Below are 13779 nucleotides of genomic sequence, written 5' to 3' on the forward strand. Positions count from 1 at the left end.
TTGAGTATAGGAGTTGGGATGTTATGTTAACGTTCTATAAGATGCTGGTGAGACTTAATTTGGAGTATTCTATGCAGTTTTTGGTCTTCTGCTTATAGGAACATGTAAATAAGATTGAAAGAGTGTAGAGATGTTGCTGGGACTTGCCCTAGAAAGTAGTAGTTTGAGGAGAGACTTGATAGATGTATACAAAATTATGAGGGGTATAGATAGGGTAAATGCAAGCAGGCCTCTCACACTCAGTTTGGGTGAGACTACAAATAAAGGTCATGGGTTAAGGGTGCAAATTGAAATTTTTAAGGATAACCTGAGGGGGAACATCTTCATTCAGAGTGGTGAGAGTGTGGAATGAGCTGCCAGCACAAGTGATTGATGCGGGATTTTATTTTAACACTTAAAAGAAATTTGGATGAGGGGGTATGGAGGGCTGTGGAGCTGGTTCAAGTCATTGTGACTAGGCAGATTAACGGTTCAACATGGAGTAGCTGGGCTGAAGGGCCTGTTTCTGTGCTATAGTGTTCTATGATTCTAAAAACAGAGGACATTATCTTAACGTTAAGGGATTGCATTGGAACTTGGACTCTAGTGCATGTTTGCATGCAAATGTAGTTACTAATTAAGAATACCTCCAGATTCGTATAAATTATTGATAGTGGAAGTTATGCTTCAGTTATACAAGGAATTCGCACAACTACATTTATGTACTGCGGTGGTCCCTTTACTTACGGAAGGTTGGTAATGCATTTTAAGCAGTTTAGACAAGGATTACTGGATTAGTATCTGGAATCAAAGTGTGGTTACATGAAGAGATGTTGCATAATCTAGGTTATATTTGCTGGAATATAGAAGAGTAAGTACTTTCATGGGGTAGGTATGGAGAGGATGTGCCACCCTATTGGAGAATTTACAATTATGTGTCATCGGTTAAAAATAATGCATAACTAATTTAAGTCACTGCTGAACCACAATATTTAATTTCATAGGATTTAAAATTTTTGGAACTTGATTTTCACTATTTTTAAGATAGAGCTAGAGAGATTCTTACTTTAAAAAATTATGTAAAAAGTTGCCAAATTTAGGTATGAAAACGGAATTAAATCAGCCATGATCTTATTAAATGGTGAAGGATCTTCAAAGGTCAGAATTGCCTATTTCTCTTAAATCGTATCTCAGTTAATTTATGTGCAGTCGTAATTTGCTTATGATGGAGATGTTTGTTCTTGCTGCCCTAACACTCCCTTAGTCTTGCAAAAATCTCTTTGTTAGTTGCTATACTACAGTAAAAACAAACATGATTTCTATTGGGCTTCGCAAAAAAGCGAAAATCTGCAGATGCTGGAAATCCAAGCAACACACAAAATACTGAAGAAATCAGCAGGCCAGGTAGCATCTATGGAAAAGAGTAAACTGTTGATTTGTTTACATTGACTGTTTATCTTTTTCATAGATGCTGCCTGGCCTGCTGAGTTCTTGTAGCATTTTGTGTAATTCCAGTGGGCTTAATCTTTTACTTTCAAAAATAATATTAAGCCATACAGGATCCAAGTGTTGGCAAACAAGGTCCAAAATTAGTTTGGTGTCAGGGTGGAGCGGATAGTGGTTGAGCAGTATTTTTCTGACTGGTAGGGGCTTTTGGGTGCAAGTTCGTTGTGCCTTGAAAATGGTGATGGGGTAAATAGCCTGTTGAAGAAAACATGTGGCATGTTTCTGTGCCTAGGTCGAGGTACTGAGTATAAGAACATAGAACATTAACATCTACAGCACATTACAGGCCCTTTGGCCCACAATATTGTGCCGACCACATATCCTACTCTAGAATCTGACTAGAGTTTCGCTACTGCATAGACCCATTTTTCTAAGCTCCATGTACCTATCTGAGAGTCTCTTAAAAGACCCTATTGTCTTGAATTGGGAGTTGAGATGTCAAGTACAGTTGTACAAAGCATTGGTCAGACTGTACTTGGAGTATTGAATCAGAATTAGGTTTAATATCACTGGCATATGTTGTGAAATGTGTTGTTATCTGGCAACAGTATTATATATAATACTGTTATAACATTATTATAATAAAACAAAATTTCATAAGTATATAAGGTTGAATAAATAGTGCAAAAAGAGAAATAAAAGTAGTGAGGTGGTGTTCATGGGTTCAATGTCCATTCAGAACTCTGATGGCAGAGGAAAAGAAGCTGTTCCTGAATCGTTAAGTGTGAGCCTTCATGCTCCTGTACCTTTTTTCTGATGGTAGCAATGAGGACATATTCTGGGTGATGGGGGTCCTTATTGATAGATGTTGCCTTTTTTGTGACATTGCTCATTGAAGATATCCTTGGGAGGCTCGTGTCCATGATGGAGCTGACTATGTTTACAACTTTCTGCAGCTTACTTCGATTCTGTGCAGTGAATCCCTCCCACCTTCCCCACCAACCCATATTGGATGGTGATGCAGCCAGTTAGAATACTCTCCATGATGCATCTATAGAAATTTGCGAGTGTCCTTGGTGACATACCAAATCTCCTCAAACAAATGAAATGCAGTTGTGCCTTCTTTATAGCTGCATCGATATGTTGGACCCAGGACAGATCCTCAGATGTTGACACCTAAGAACTTGAAACTGCTCACTCTTTCTATTTCTGATACCTCGAAGAGGACTTGCATTATTCCCTTGACTTCTCTTTCTTAAGGTCCACAATCAATTCTTTGGTCTTATTAACACTGAGTGCATTGTTTTTGTAACACTACTCAAATAGCTGACACATCTCACTCCTGCATGCCTTCTTGCTACCATCTGAAATTCTGCCAAGAATAGTTGCACTGTCAGCAAATTTATAGATGGCATTTCAGTTGTGCCTAGCCGCATAGTCATGGGTAGAGAGAGTAGAGCAGTGGTCTAAGAACACATCCTTGAGGTGCACCAGTGTTGATTATCAGGGAGGAGGAGATGTTATTTCTGATTTACACAGACTGTGGTCTTTCAGTGAGGAAGTTTAAGGATCCAGTTGCAGAGGGAGGTACAGAGGCCCAAGTTTTAGAGCTTTTTGATCAGATCTGTAGGAATGATTGTGTTAAATGCTGAGCTGCAGTCCATAAACAGCAGACTGACATAAATATTAGTATTGTCCAGGCAATCCAAGACCGCATTGAGATCGCATACACTGTAGAACTATTGTGGTGATAGGAAAATTGCAGTGGGTCTGGGTCCTTGCTGTGGCAGGAGTTGATTCTAGTCATAACTATCCTCTCAAAGCATTTCTTCACTGTAGATGTGAGTGCTATTGCATGAGAGTTGTTACGCCAGCTCACCCTGCTCTTCCTGGGCACTGGTATGATTGTTGCCCTTTTGAAGCGGAGGAGGGGACTTCCAACTGTAGCAATGAGAGATTGAAAATGTCTTTAAACACATCTGCTAGTACAGTCGGCCCTCCTTATCCATGGGGGATTGGTTCCAGGGTCCCCCGCGGATACCAAAAAACACGGATGCTCAAGTCCCTTATATAAAATGGTGTAGTATTTGCATATAACCTACGCACATCCTCCTGTATACTTTAATTAATTCATCTCTAGATTACTTATAATACATATTACAATGTAAATGCTATGTAAATAGTTGCTATGCTGTATTATTTAGGAAATAATGACAAGAAAAAAAAGTCTGTACATGTTCAGTACAGATAGAACTATCGTAGCTCTTCTGGGAACGCTGATGCTGCCTTGGCATCAGGTGATCCTGACTCTCCCATGATCTTTAAGCTCTTGAGACTGTAGTGCTTTACAGAGCTAGCCAGCCATCCCTTACTAGCTTTAAACTCCTTCCTCTCGCTCACAACACAAGTAGCAAATGAGATGAGAGGCGAACAATGCTCAAACAACGAGTAATACTTTTAATCAGTTCTAGATTACAGTACTTATAATACCTAATACAATGGAAATGCTATGTAAGTAGTTGTTACACTGTCTTGTTTAGGGAATAAGGACGCTTTGGAGGAGGCTCAATAAAGTCAGGATCTGTGGAGGTTGAGGGCTAAGGACCACTTTGGGAAGTGACATGCCACTTTTCAAAAGATCTAAGATTTCTACTTTCTTGGCAAGGGATAGCGCTTTATGCTCCCTCTTAGCCTTTGAGGAATTGCTTAGACCACTTAATTGCTTTTTAGGAGCAATTTTTTTCACAGAAACAAAGTAGCGACCGAACGAGATGAGAGGCGAACAAAGCTCAAACAATGAATGCTGGAGAGAGGACTTCTGGGTTTTCCCGATTCGCGGTTGGTTGAATCCGCGCATGCGGAACCAGTGGATAAGGAGGGCCGACTGTATACCATTCTTTTGCCATACTACAGGAAGGATATGGTGCTATTAGAAAGAGTACAGTGGTGATTCAGAACTTTTTGATTTAGAAGTGAGTGTTGACACTGAGGCACAGCTAATTAAGCAAAGCCATTGGATTCAACTGGCTATTGTGACTAGAGGTGATCAAGATAAAGTGCATTTCAAATAATTACATTGGCAGGTTGCACTCAGGATGTTTTGTAAACTTGGTGCTTCAATAACTACTTTGTCTCTATTTTTATAGTTTTTCTTAAATTGGAGGTCAGTCTTTCTGTGCTTTATGGATAGCATAAGACTAACTCAGCATACTTATGAATAAGTTATTTGCCAAAACTATTCTTACCAAAAGGGATTGTGAGACAAATCCAAGTACAGATTAATGAATTTTGATTATCAGTTGCGGATTCAGGACCAGGTAAATTAGTTTTGTCTTATCAATACATTTCAAGTCAAGAAATAAACAGAAAATTTTCTCCAGCTGAATTTTGAAAAAACTGAAGCCATCCACCACAGTCTCCATTCTATCTCCTAACAATGAAATTGTTCTATTTGAATACATTGTATCCTGTTTCACTCTATGATGTTCGGACCAGAAATCCACTGCAACATCTCACCTTTTGTTTGATAATGTTGCAGTGAAGCAGTGAGGGATATAGACATAGAACAGTACAGCATAGGACCAGGTTCCTTGGCCTATGACATTTTGCCAAACGAATCAAGTTAATAACAACTAAACCATTCTGCCAGCATGTGGTCCATATCCCTCCATTCACTGTATATTCACATGTCTATCTAGGAGTCTCTAAAACACCTCTACCAACACTCCTGGCAGTGCATGTTGCAAACTTTTAGAATCAATACAAATGCTGCAATTTCACAAACATGAGAAAGTCTGTAGAAGCTCCAATTCCAGGTAACTTCGCTATCTGGCCATTACTGCTGACAGATATTCGTCTGTGATACTGACTCAGGTTTTCTCTTTCAATTCTTGGGACTATTCTAGAGTTCTGCATTTCACATCTTTTATGTTCCCTTGTTAATGAATAAACAGTCAACATTTCAGGCTGAGAACCCTTCATCAGGACTGAAAAGGAAAGTGAAAGGAAGTCTTTCCTCTTGCTTTCCGGTTCTAATGAAGGGTCTCGGCCTGAAACATCAACTGTTTATACATTTCTGTAGATGCTGTCTTACCTGTCGAGTCCCTCCAGCATTTTGTATGTGTTGCTCTGGATTTCCAGCATCTGCGGGATCTCTTGTGTTTATGTTCCCTTGTTTGCACTTTGCTCTCTAACTGCCCTCATTTCACAGCTTTTGTTCAATTTACCTCTTGCTAATTTGCCCCATTACCGACTGACAGGTAACCTCTACAATTTCTTCCCTACAGCGACTCCTAGGCCACGTCCACACTAGACCGGATAATTTTGAAAACGCCGGTTTTGCATAAAAACGATAGGTGTCCACACTATGCGTTTTAAAAAATATCTCTATCCACATTGAAACTGAGATTTCGGCGAATCTCCTCCTCCTGCGCATGCGCAGGACACATCTACCAAAAACAAGCGACATGTTTGGTGTCAAATCTCGCCGTAAAAGTGCGCGTTTGTGTAGTTACAGACTAGAAAATCTTAAAACGACGGACAGCTGTTGACTTTCATGCAGGAGAACTTAAAAGTAAAAAAAAAACAAATACTGGAGTGTACAGAGGCAATCAACAGGAAGTTCACAGACAAATTGACCCGGTTGACGACGAACATTGAAAAACTGACTAAACTCTCTTGCATTAATAAAGCACCTTGTTAAATGTATAAAACATGTCTGCATCAGTGTTATCTTGTATTTCCATACAATGTTACATTAGGCTGTTACATATCTATTGTCAGAGAAGTACTTGCATAAATAGGTAAACCACCTTCATTACGAGCAAGGACAGAAAGCAGGGCAAAGTGAGTATGCTTATTTATTCAGTAAGTTATGGGTCAAAGTATTTGGTGAGTACATTTCTAACTCTTCTGGCGTAGATTTTGTTGCTGTCTGTTCTGAAATTGTTAGGTTGCATTCAAGAAAACAATGAAATAGTGCGCTGCCGTCTGACAGTGTTTTCAGATTTCTCCGGTTACACCGTCCACACTGATCCAGCCAATCCGGCGTTTTCAAAAATACCCACTTTGAAGAGCGTTTCTGAAAAGCTCCGGTTTCGGGGATGAAAACGCCATTTTAGTGTGGATGAAGGGTAAAAACGAAGAGAAAAAGCTTCGGTTACAGATTTATCCGGTGTAGTGTGGACGTAGCCTTAGTCTCAACCTATCTGATATTTTCTTTGTTCCATTCATTCATCTTCTCAGCAACCAAAAACTACCTGTTTCTGTCTTTCCCTATTCTGACAGTTTTGCTTCTTGCTGCCTATATAAGTGCAAATTGATGCTGGTTTACAGATGTAGACATCTAATAAGGTTTTAATGTAATTTCATATAACAAGGCTGATAGTATACTTGCAATATTTTGCAGTGAATGCAGTGCAGGTTAATATTGAGTGCATGTAACTGACTGATGCTGCAGTTTGATATATTTCAACTGGTCTAAAAATTGTAGGAAAAATAACAGCGGATGAATTTTAATGTTATAATCTTGGCATGATGCAGCAGATGTCAAGGGATTCTTTATGTATCCTTAAAACAAATAATAAATTAAATTTCAGTTTAGTGGGTTCTCACCTGCTGAATCTACCAAATATACATTTGTTCAGAAGGTGGGAATTTTGCCATCATTCTTCAGATCTTTAGTCGACAACCTGACCTTGAGGGGACCACATGAAAATGTGTGCATTGGACAGAATACATATATTACATTATACTCTTTTTTGATAAATGAAAAATCACTACCAGTGAACAAATTGCCCCTCTGTTAGTATTGTTTTTTTCTTTTACTATGATGATTGAATACTTCCAAATTTATGAATGGTGTGATTTCAAATTTTTAAACTGTGACATTCTCCTTTCAAACTTATGGGTGATACTGATGTGAAATTCCTAATTTGAAAAGCGATTGGTCTCCTGAGCTGTTATCAGCCGGGAAAATGAATGAGAATACTCTTGTCACAAAACAGCCAAGCCTTGTTTTAGATGAATTAAGGGCAGTATTTTATCTACATCATAAATTCTTTATTAAGCTGGTGACCGAATTTGAACAAATCCAGGATTTCAACCTGCTGTCCTCTTGCCCTACCCTGTGTAAGACTGAAAATAAACACATTTTCCACCATATGAATGCCTTTGGGAGGCCCATAAGCAGAATATTGGAGTAGATGTTGCATTAACTTTAGTGTTCAGCAGTCCATGAGGACTAATTTGTAGGGAAGAAATTGGTGAACCCTTGGGAAGTAATAAACGTGCACTTAGATTTTAAAGTGTTATTGAAGACCAAAACCAAAAGTAGCAATGTGGAAATAGAATAGACCACTTGGTAGCTATAAGAAGTGCCTATATAGGATTTAATGCCAAACAGAAATGACAAATAAAAGAATACATTTTTGATATATGTAAGGAAGGTACTTTCTGATTATGTTTATTTCTTGCAGACATAATGCATTTTTGATGGTGTAATGTTAACTAGCTCCAGTGATGATCTTTGAAACTTAATTAGAACCTCCAGAACTTAATTAGTCCTTATGAAGGGTCTTGGCAGGAAATGTCAACTGTTTATTCATTCATCTCCACAGATGGTGCCTAACCTGCTGTGTTCCTCCAGGATTTTGTATGTGTTGCCTTGGATTTCCAGCATCTGCAGATTTATTTGAATTTGTAGAACCTCATTTCCCATGGTTATACAGTGATCATGCATATAACTTAAGTGATATTGTGCTAGTAAGAAGAGAAAAATATCTTATGACACTGCTTATGATTTAGCATATAGTAAATCAGGCTCTAAATAGAATTTCATTTCCCAATTTGCAAACTAAATGAATAAGTAGGTCCAAACTAACTGAAAGTTAGGAATTAAGAAACTTGCCCATGTTGAATATTTTGTTGATGTGCTATAGTGCACTTCTGTTCCTTTTGATTTTCTTATGGTATTGTCTGCAAACAACCGGTCTGCATTTGGGTCAGCATCAAAGGTTATTTTTAGAGTTTCCAATTGGAGAACATCTAATTCAGCAACAATATAACTCGAGGACCAAATGAAAGTAAGTGTGTGTGTGTGTGTTTCTGTGTGTACTGGTAACATTACATGTATTGCCATGTACATTTCTTCTATATATTGGAAAATGAATTGCTAAGCATTCAAATGATTATGACAATAACTCACTTTACAAGTCAACACCTCATTGATGCTCCTGCTGAAATTATTAAAAACAGATACAACATGGGAAGAGATGAGCTTTGTTGACTCTGTTAGCCTTCCATTACTTTAAATAAGAAACTACCTCCTTCCTGATGATGATGGAGTATTGGTAACCATATTACTGTGGCTGCTAACAACTGCCAAATGTCTGAACGTATAGTGTTAGAGCATAGAACCGTATAACACAGAATGGGCTTTTCAGCTCTCAATGTTGTGCCAACCTTTTTACCTACTCCAAGATCAATCTAACCCCTCTCTTCTATATAACCCTATATATTCCATCACTGCCTCTTATCTCATACCTCTATATTAAGTTGCCTCTCATTCTCATTTTGCTCCAAAGAGAAAAGCCCTTGTTTGCTTAACCTTTCATCATAAGACATGCTCTCTAATACTGGTGGCGTTCTAGTAAAGCTCCTTTGCACTCTCTAAACCATCCACATCCTTCCTATAATGAGGACCAGAACTGAACACAGTACTCCAAGTATTCAAACCAGAGTGTTATAGAGCTGAGATACTTACAGTAATTCTTTTAGATAGGCAGTTTAACTGTTAAAGCTTAGCAAAGGTTCTGATCCTATCTTTGTATGTGCCATGTTGTATGATGTGGGTGATTATGGTCTTTCCATGACCATGACTGTTCTTGGCAAAGTTTTCTACAGAAGTAGTTTGCCATTGCCTTCTGAGCAGTGTCTTTTACATGACACGTGACCCCAGATATTATCAATTCTCTTTGGTCTCAGTGATTGCATAATCAGGACTTGTGGTGTTCACCAGCTGCTCATATGCCCATCCACTACCGGCTCCCATAACTTCATGTGACCCTGGTCAGGGGTGGAGGGGCTAAGCAGGTGGTATACCTTGCCCAAAGATGACAGCAGGCTAGGGGAGGGAAGGAGCTCCTTACCCCTCCTTTTGTAGTGGCGTATCTCAACCTCACCACCTGAAGCTTCTAATAAACATTCTGAAAAACTTCGGTCTGTTTGGAGGTTAAACCTTTACATACTTATTTTGACTTCATAGTAGCACGAGTTCAGGCAAATGGATAATCGTGAAGTGGATTTTTTTGTTTCAGGTTAGAGACTATTGCCTCTTTGTGGAGTGTATTCATCACTTGAAACATAGCTTTTTTTTTGCAATCTATTAAGAAATAAATAGAAGAGAATATAAGGAGCTCTGTGATAGTTTATGCCCAGCATTGTTGGGTATTTTTCTTTTGTTCTTACATTGAAGTTTAACACTATAAAGAGGGCTCCTCTACTTCAGTGAGGCTTGATGTAAGTTAGGGGACCACTTTGTCAAGCACCTTTGCTTTGTCAGCAATAAGCAGAGTTTTTTTCTGGTGGCCAACAGTTTTAATTCCAGCCCCCATTCCCATTCCAACACGTTGGTCCATGGCCGCCTCTTCTGCCACGATGAGGCCACTCTCAGTTTGGGGGAGCATATTCCATCTGAGTAGCCTCCAACCTGATGTCATGAACATCAATTTCTCTAACTTCTGGAAATAGTTCCCCTGCTCTCTTTCCTCTTTGTCCATTCCAGATGAAGGTAGGGCACTGACATGTGTAGGACATTGGTTGACAGACAGGAAACAAAGAGTAGGGATTAATGGGTGCCTTTCAGAATGGCAGGCAGTGACTAGTGGGGTACCGCAAGGCTCGGTGCTGGGACTGCAGCTACATTTATACATTAATGATTTAGATGAAGGGATTAAAAGTAACATTAGCAAATTTGCAGATGACACAAAGCTGGGTGGCAGTGTGAAATGTGAGGAGGATGTTATGAGAATGCAGGGTGACTTGGACAGTTTGGGTGAGTGGGCAGATGCAGTTTAATGTGGATAAATGTGAGGTTATCCATTTTGGTGGCAAGAACAGGAAGGCAGATTACTATCTGGTGTCAATTTAGGAAAAGGGGAAGTACAACGAGATCTAGGTGTTCTTGTTCATCAGTCACTGAAAGTAAGCATGCACGTAGAGCAGGCATTGAAGAAAGCTAATGGCATATTGGCCTTCATAACAAGGGGAGTTGAGTATAGGAGTGAAGAGGTCCTTCTGCAGTTGTACAGGGCCCTGGTGAGACCACACCTGGAATATTGTGTGCAGTTTTGGTCTCCAAATTTGAGGAATGACATTCTTGCTATTGAGGGAGTGCAGTGTGATTCACGAGGTTAATTCCTGGGATGGCTGGTCTGTCACGTGTTGAAAGATTGGAGTGACTGGGCTTGTATACACTGGAATTTAGAAGGATGAGAGGGGATCTGATTGAAACATATAAGATTATTAAGGGATTGGGCACGCTAGAGGCAGGAAACATGTTCCCGATGTTGGGGGAGTCCAGAACCAGAGGACGCAGTTTAAGAATAAGGGGTAGGCCATTTAGAACGGAGTTGAGGAAAAACTTTTTCACCCAGAGAGTTGTGGATCTGTGGAATGCTCTGCCTCAGAAGGCAGTGGAGGCCAATTCTCTGGATTCTTTCAAGAAAGAGTTAGATAGAGCTCTTAAAGATAGTGGAGTCAAGGGATATGGGGAGAAGGCAGGAATGGGCTACTGATTGTGGATGATCAGCCATGATCACAGTGAATGGTGGTGCTGGCTTGAAGGGCCAAATGGCCTACTCCCACACCTATTTTCTATTCCCCACTCTAGCTCCCCTCATAACTTTTCTCCTCACCTGCCTATCACCTCACTCTGGGGCCCCTCCTCCTTTCTTCCATGACCCACTCAACACTTTTGTCATATCCTTTTTCAGCCTTCTAACTTTTCCACTCTGACTTCCCAGCTTCTCACTTCATTCCTCTTCACCCACCCACCTGGTTTCACCTATCATCTTCCAGCTTGTAACTCCTTCTCCTCCCTCCACCTTCATATTGTGGCTTTTTCCCTGTTCCTTTCGAGTCCTGATGAAAGGTCTTGGACCAAGTGGTAACCATTTATTCTTTTCCATAAATGCGGCCTAACTTGCCTCACAGGAGGATGAGAGGTGATCTGATAGAGGTGTATAAGATGATGAGAGGCATTGACCTTGTGAATAGTCAGAAGTTTTTACCCAGGGCTGAAATGGCTGGCACGAAAGGGTACAGTTTTAAGATACTTGGAAGTAAGTACAGAGGATTTATCAGGGGTAAGTTTTTTTTTCACAGAGAGCGGTGAGTGCAGGGAACGGGCTGCCAGCGACAGTGGTGGAGGTGGATATGATAGGGTCTTTTAAGAGACTCCTGGATAGGTACATGGAGCTTAGAAAAATAGAGGGCTATGGGTAACCCTAGGTAATTTTTAAGGTAAGGAAATGTTCGGCACAGCTTTGTGGGCTAAAGTGCCTGTATTGTTGTGCTGTAGGTTTTCTATGTTTCTAACCTGTTGAGTTCCTCTAGCATTTGTGTTTCTCTGGATTTCTAGTATCTGCAGAATCTCTTGTTTTTATGATCTGTCGTTGAATAGCAATGTGTAAATGCTTAATGTGAATTTTTCCTTTTTAATTTTAATGAAAGGGTTAACAGATTAACAAACTAAGTGAGAAAGTAACTTCAGATGATCGTGTTCAAAACTTACTATCCTAAATTTGGATTTCATTTTAGTTGAATAGAAGTAATTGGAATATTAACCATTCTATGGATTTTGTAAACCTGTACTGTATGGAATTATGGTGTTACTGTAGCTGATGTAAATTGCATTGGATCAACAGGATACTCAGATTTGAAATTCCTCTTGTACTGTGGTGAAATTTCTACTAGGAGTTATAAGAAATAATTTTCCTAATTTTTGAGCTCATAGTTGTGAAACTTTGCTATTTAATATTTTAAAATATTATCATAATTAGTTAAATAATATGAAATCATTTTGTATAATGCACCTTGAAAAATTGGATAGAGTATCATTTAATTTTGGCTGAAGAAATAAAACCACCTTGGGGGGGGGGGTCACACTTTATTAAAGCTACAATGTGGAAGGAATATAAGTCCCAATTCCTTTTCTATCCTATCCTATTTCAAAAGTTGCAGTTTGACTGAGCCTATTGCTATTTAGTACAGTGTAGATTGAGAACTATATGTGGGGTGCTTCTGTAGTGTTAACTGCTATCAATAGAGCAGGTAAGGAACCTTTACATATTTTAGTGTGAAAGTTATCAGGATTACATATCTAGTAATAACATACAGAGCCAGCCTTGTAAGTTAGTATTTTAGTGAAGATATTTCCTCTATTCAAATAGATATATGATGAACTTTTGGAAAAATAATACCATGTTTGCTATATCTGAAATGCTGTCGATGTGTTGCTTGGGGCGTTATTGTCTAAAGGTTATGTGTATCTGGACTAATGTTTTTAACACTTGTCCTACAGGCACTTAACCACATTGTTAGCAATAAAGCATGTCTTTCATGACCTTTATACTTGGGGTCTTCCCTTCATCTTCAGGTCATTGTCTTAACCTTGTTTCAAATAACCAATTACAAATCCTAAAGGTTTGCTATTAGTGATTTCTACCTCCTTATAATTTGTGGAATTGTTGGAGCACCTTATTTGTTTCGACAAATAATTTTACAAGTATTTATAAACTCTTCCAAAAATTTTCACATGCTGTATTTTAAATTTTTTACATACCTACTTCTACCATCATGGTTGTAGCAGCTTAAACTTTAAATGTTGAGATTATATCACTTTACACCTTATATGCACTGTTGTTGTTGTTAGAATGTTTCCAGACATCAATATAATGGTTTGAAATAAATTCTCTAGATGAAATGAAATAAGAACAGATCAGCAAAGTGTGTGTTTCTACCACTGTTTAAAATATGCTTTCTGAGTATTAAGTGTCTGCAAAATGTACATCTTGTTAATATGGCTCTTATTGCTCATCTATTGATAAAGGAAAAAGCTTCTGGAGATTGAATCCACAGGAAATGGAATGTTCAAATGCACATAACTCTTGGAATTAGAATCAGTGCAGACATTAAATTCAGTAATAGTTTTGCCCATGTTTTTAGCAAGAGTTGGCATTTATCAGTATTATTGACATTGTTGGGACATGTTAACATTTTAAGAAAAAAGGTCAATAGATTGGAATGGTTTAGTATTTTTGCTTGAATAACGAGGGATTTAAAATCAGAAACAGA

At 38.8% G+C, this 13779-nt stretch overlaps 1 protein-coding gene across 1 annotated transcript in view; it reads left to right on the top strand.

Moving 5' to 3' along the window:
- The first annotated feature begins 659 nt into the window (after positions 1-659).
- The window catches only part of ccdc73 (coiled-coil domain containing 73), a 197208-nt gene continuing 184088 nt past the window's right edge, over positions 660-13779 (top strand). Inside the window, exon 1 of the mRNA XM_073049832.1 lies at positions 660-731. The gene's annotated coding sequence lies outside the window, so the exon portion shown is untranslated. The remainder of the gene's footprint in view (positions 732-13779) is intronic.

Source organism: Hemitrygon akajei, chromosome 6 (genome assembly GCF_048418815.1).
Source record: "Hemitrygon akajei chromosome 6, sHemAka1.3, whole genome shotgun sequence".
Lineage (NCBI taxonomy): Eukaryota > Metazoa > Chordata > Chondrichthyes > Myliobatiformes > Dasyatidae > Hemitrygon > Hemitrygon akajei.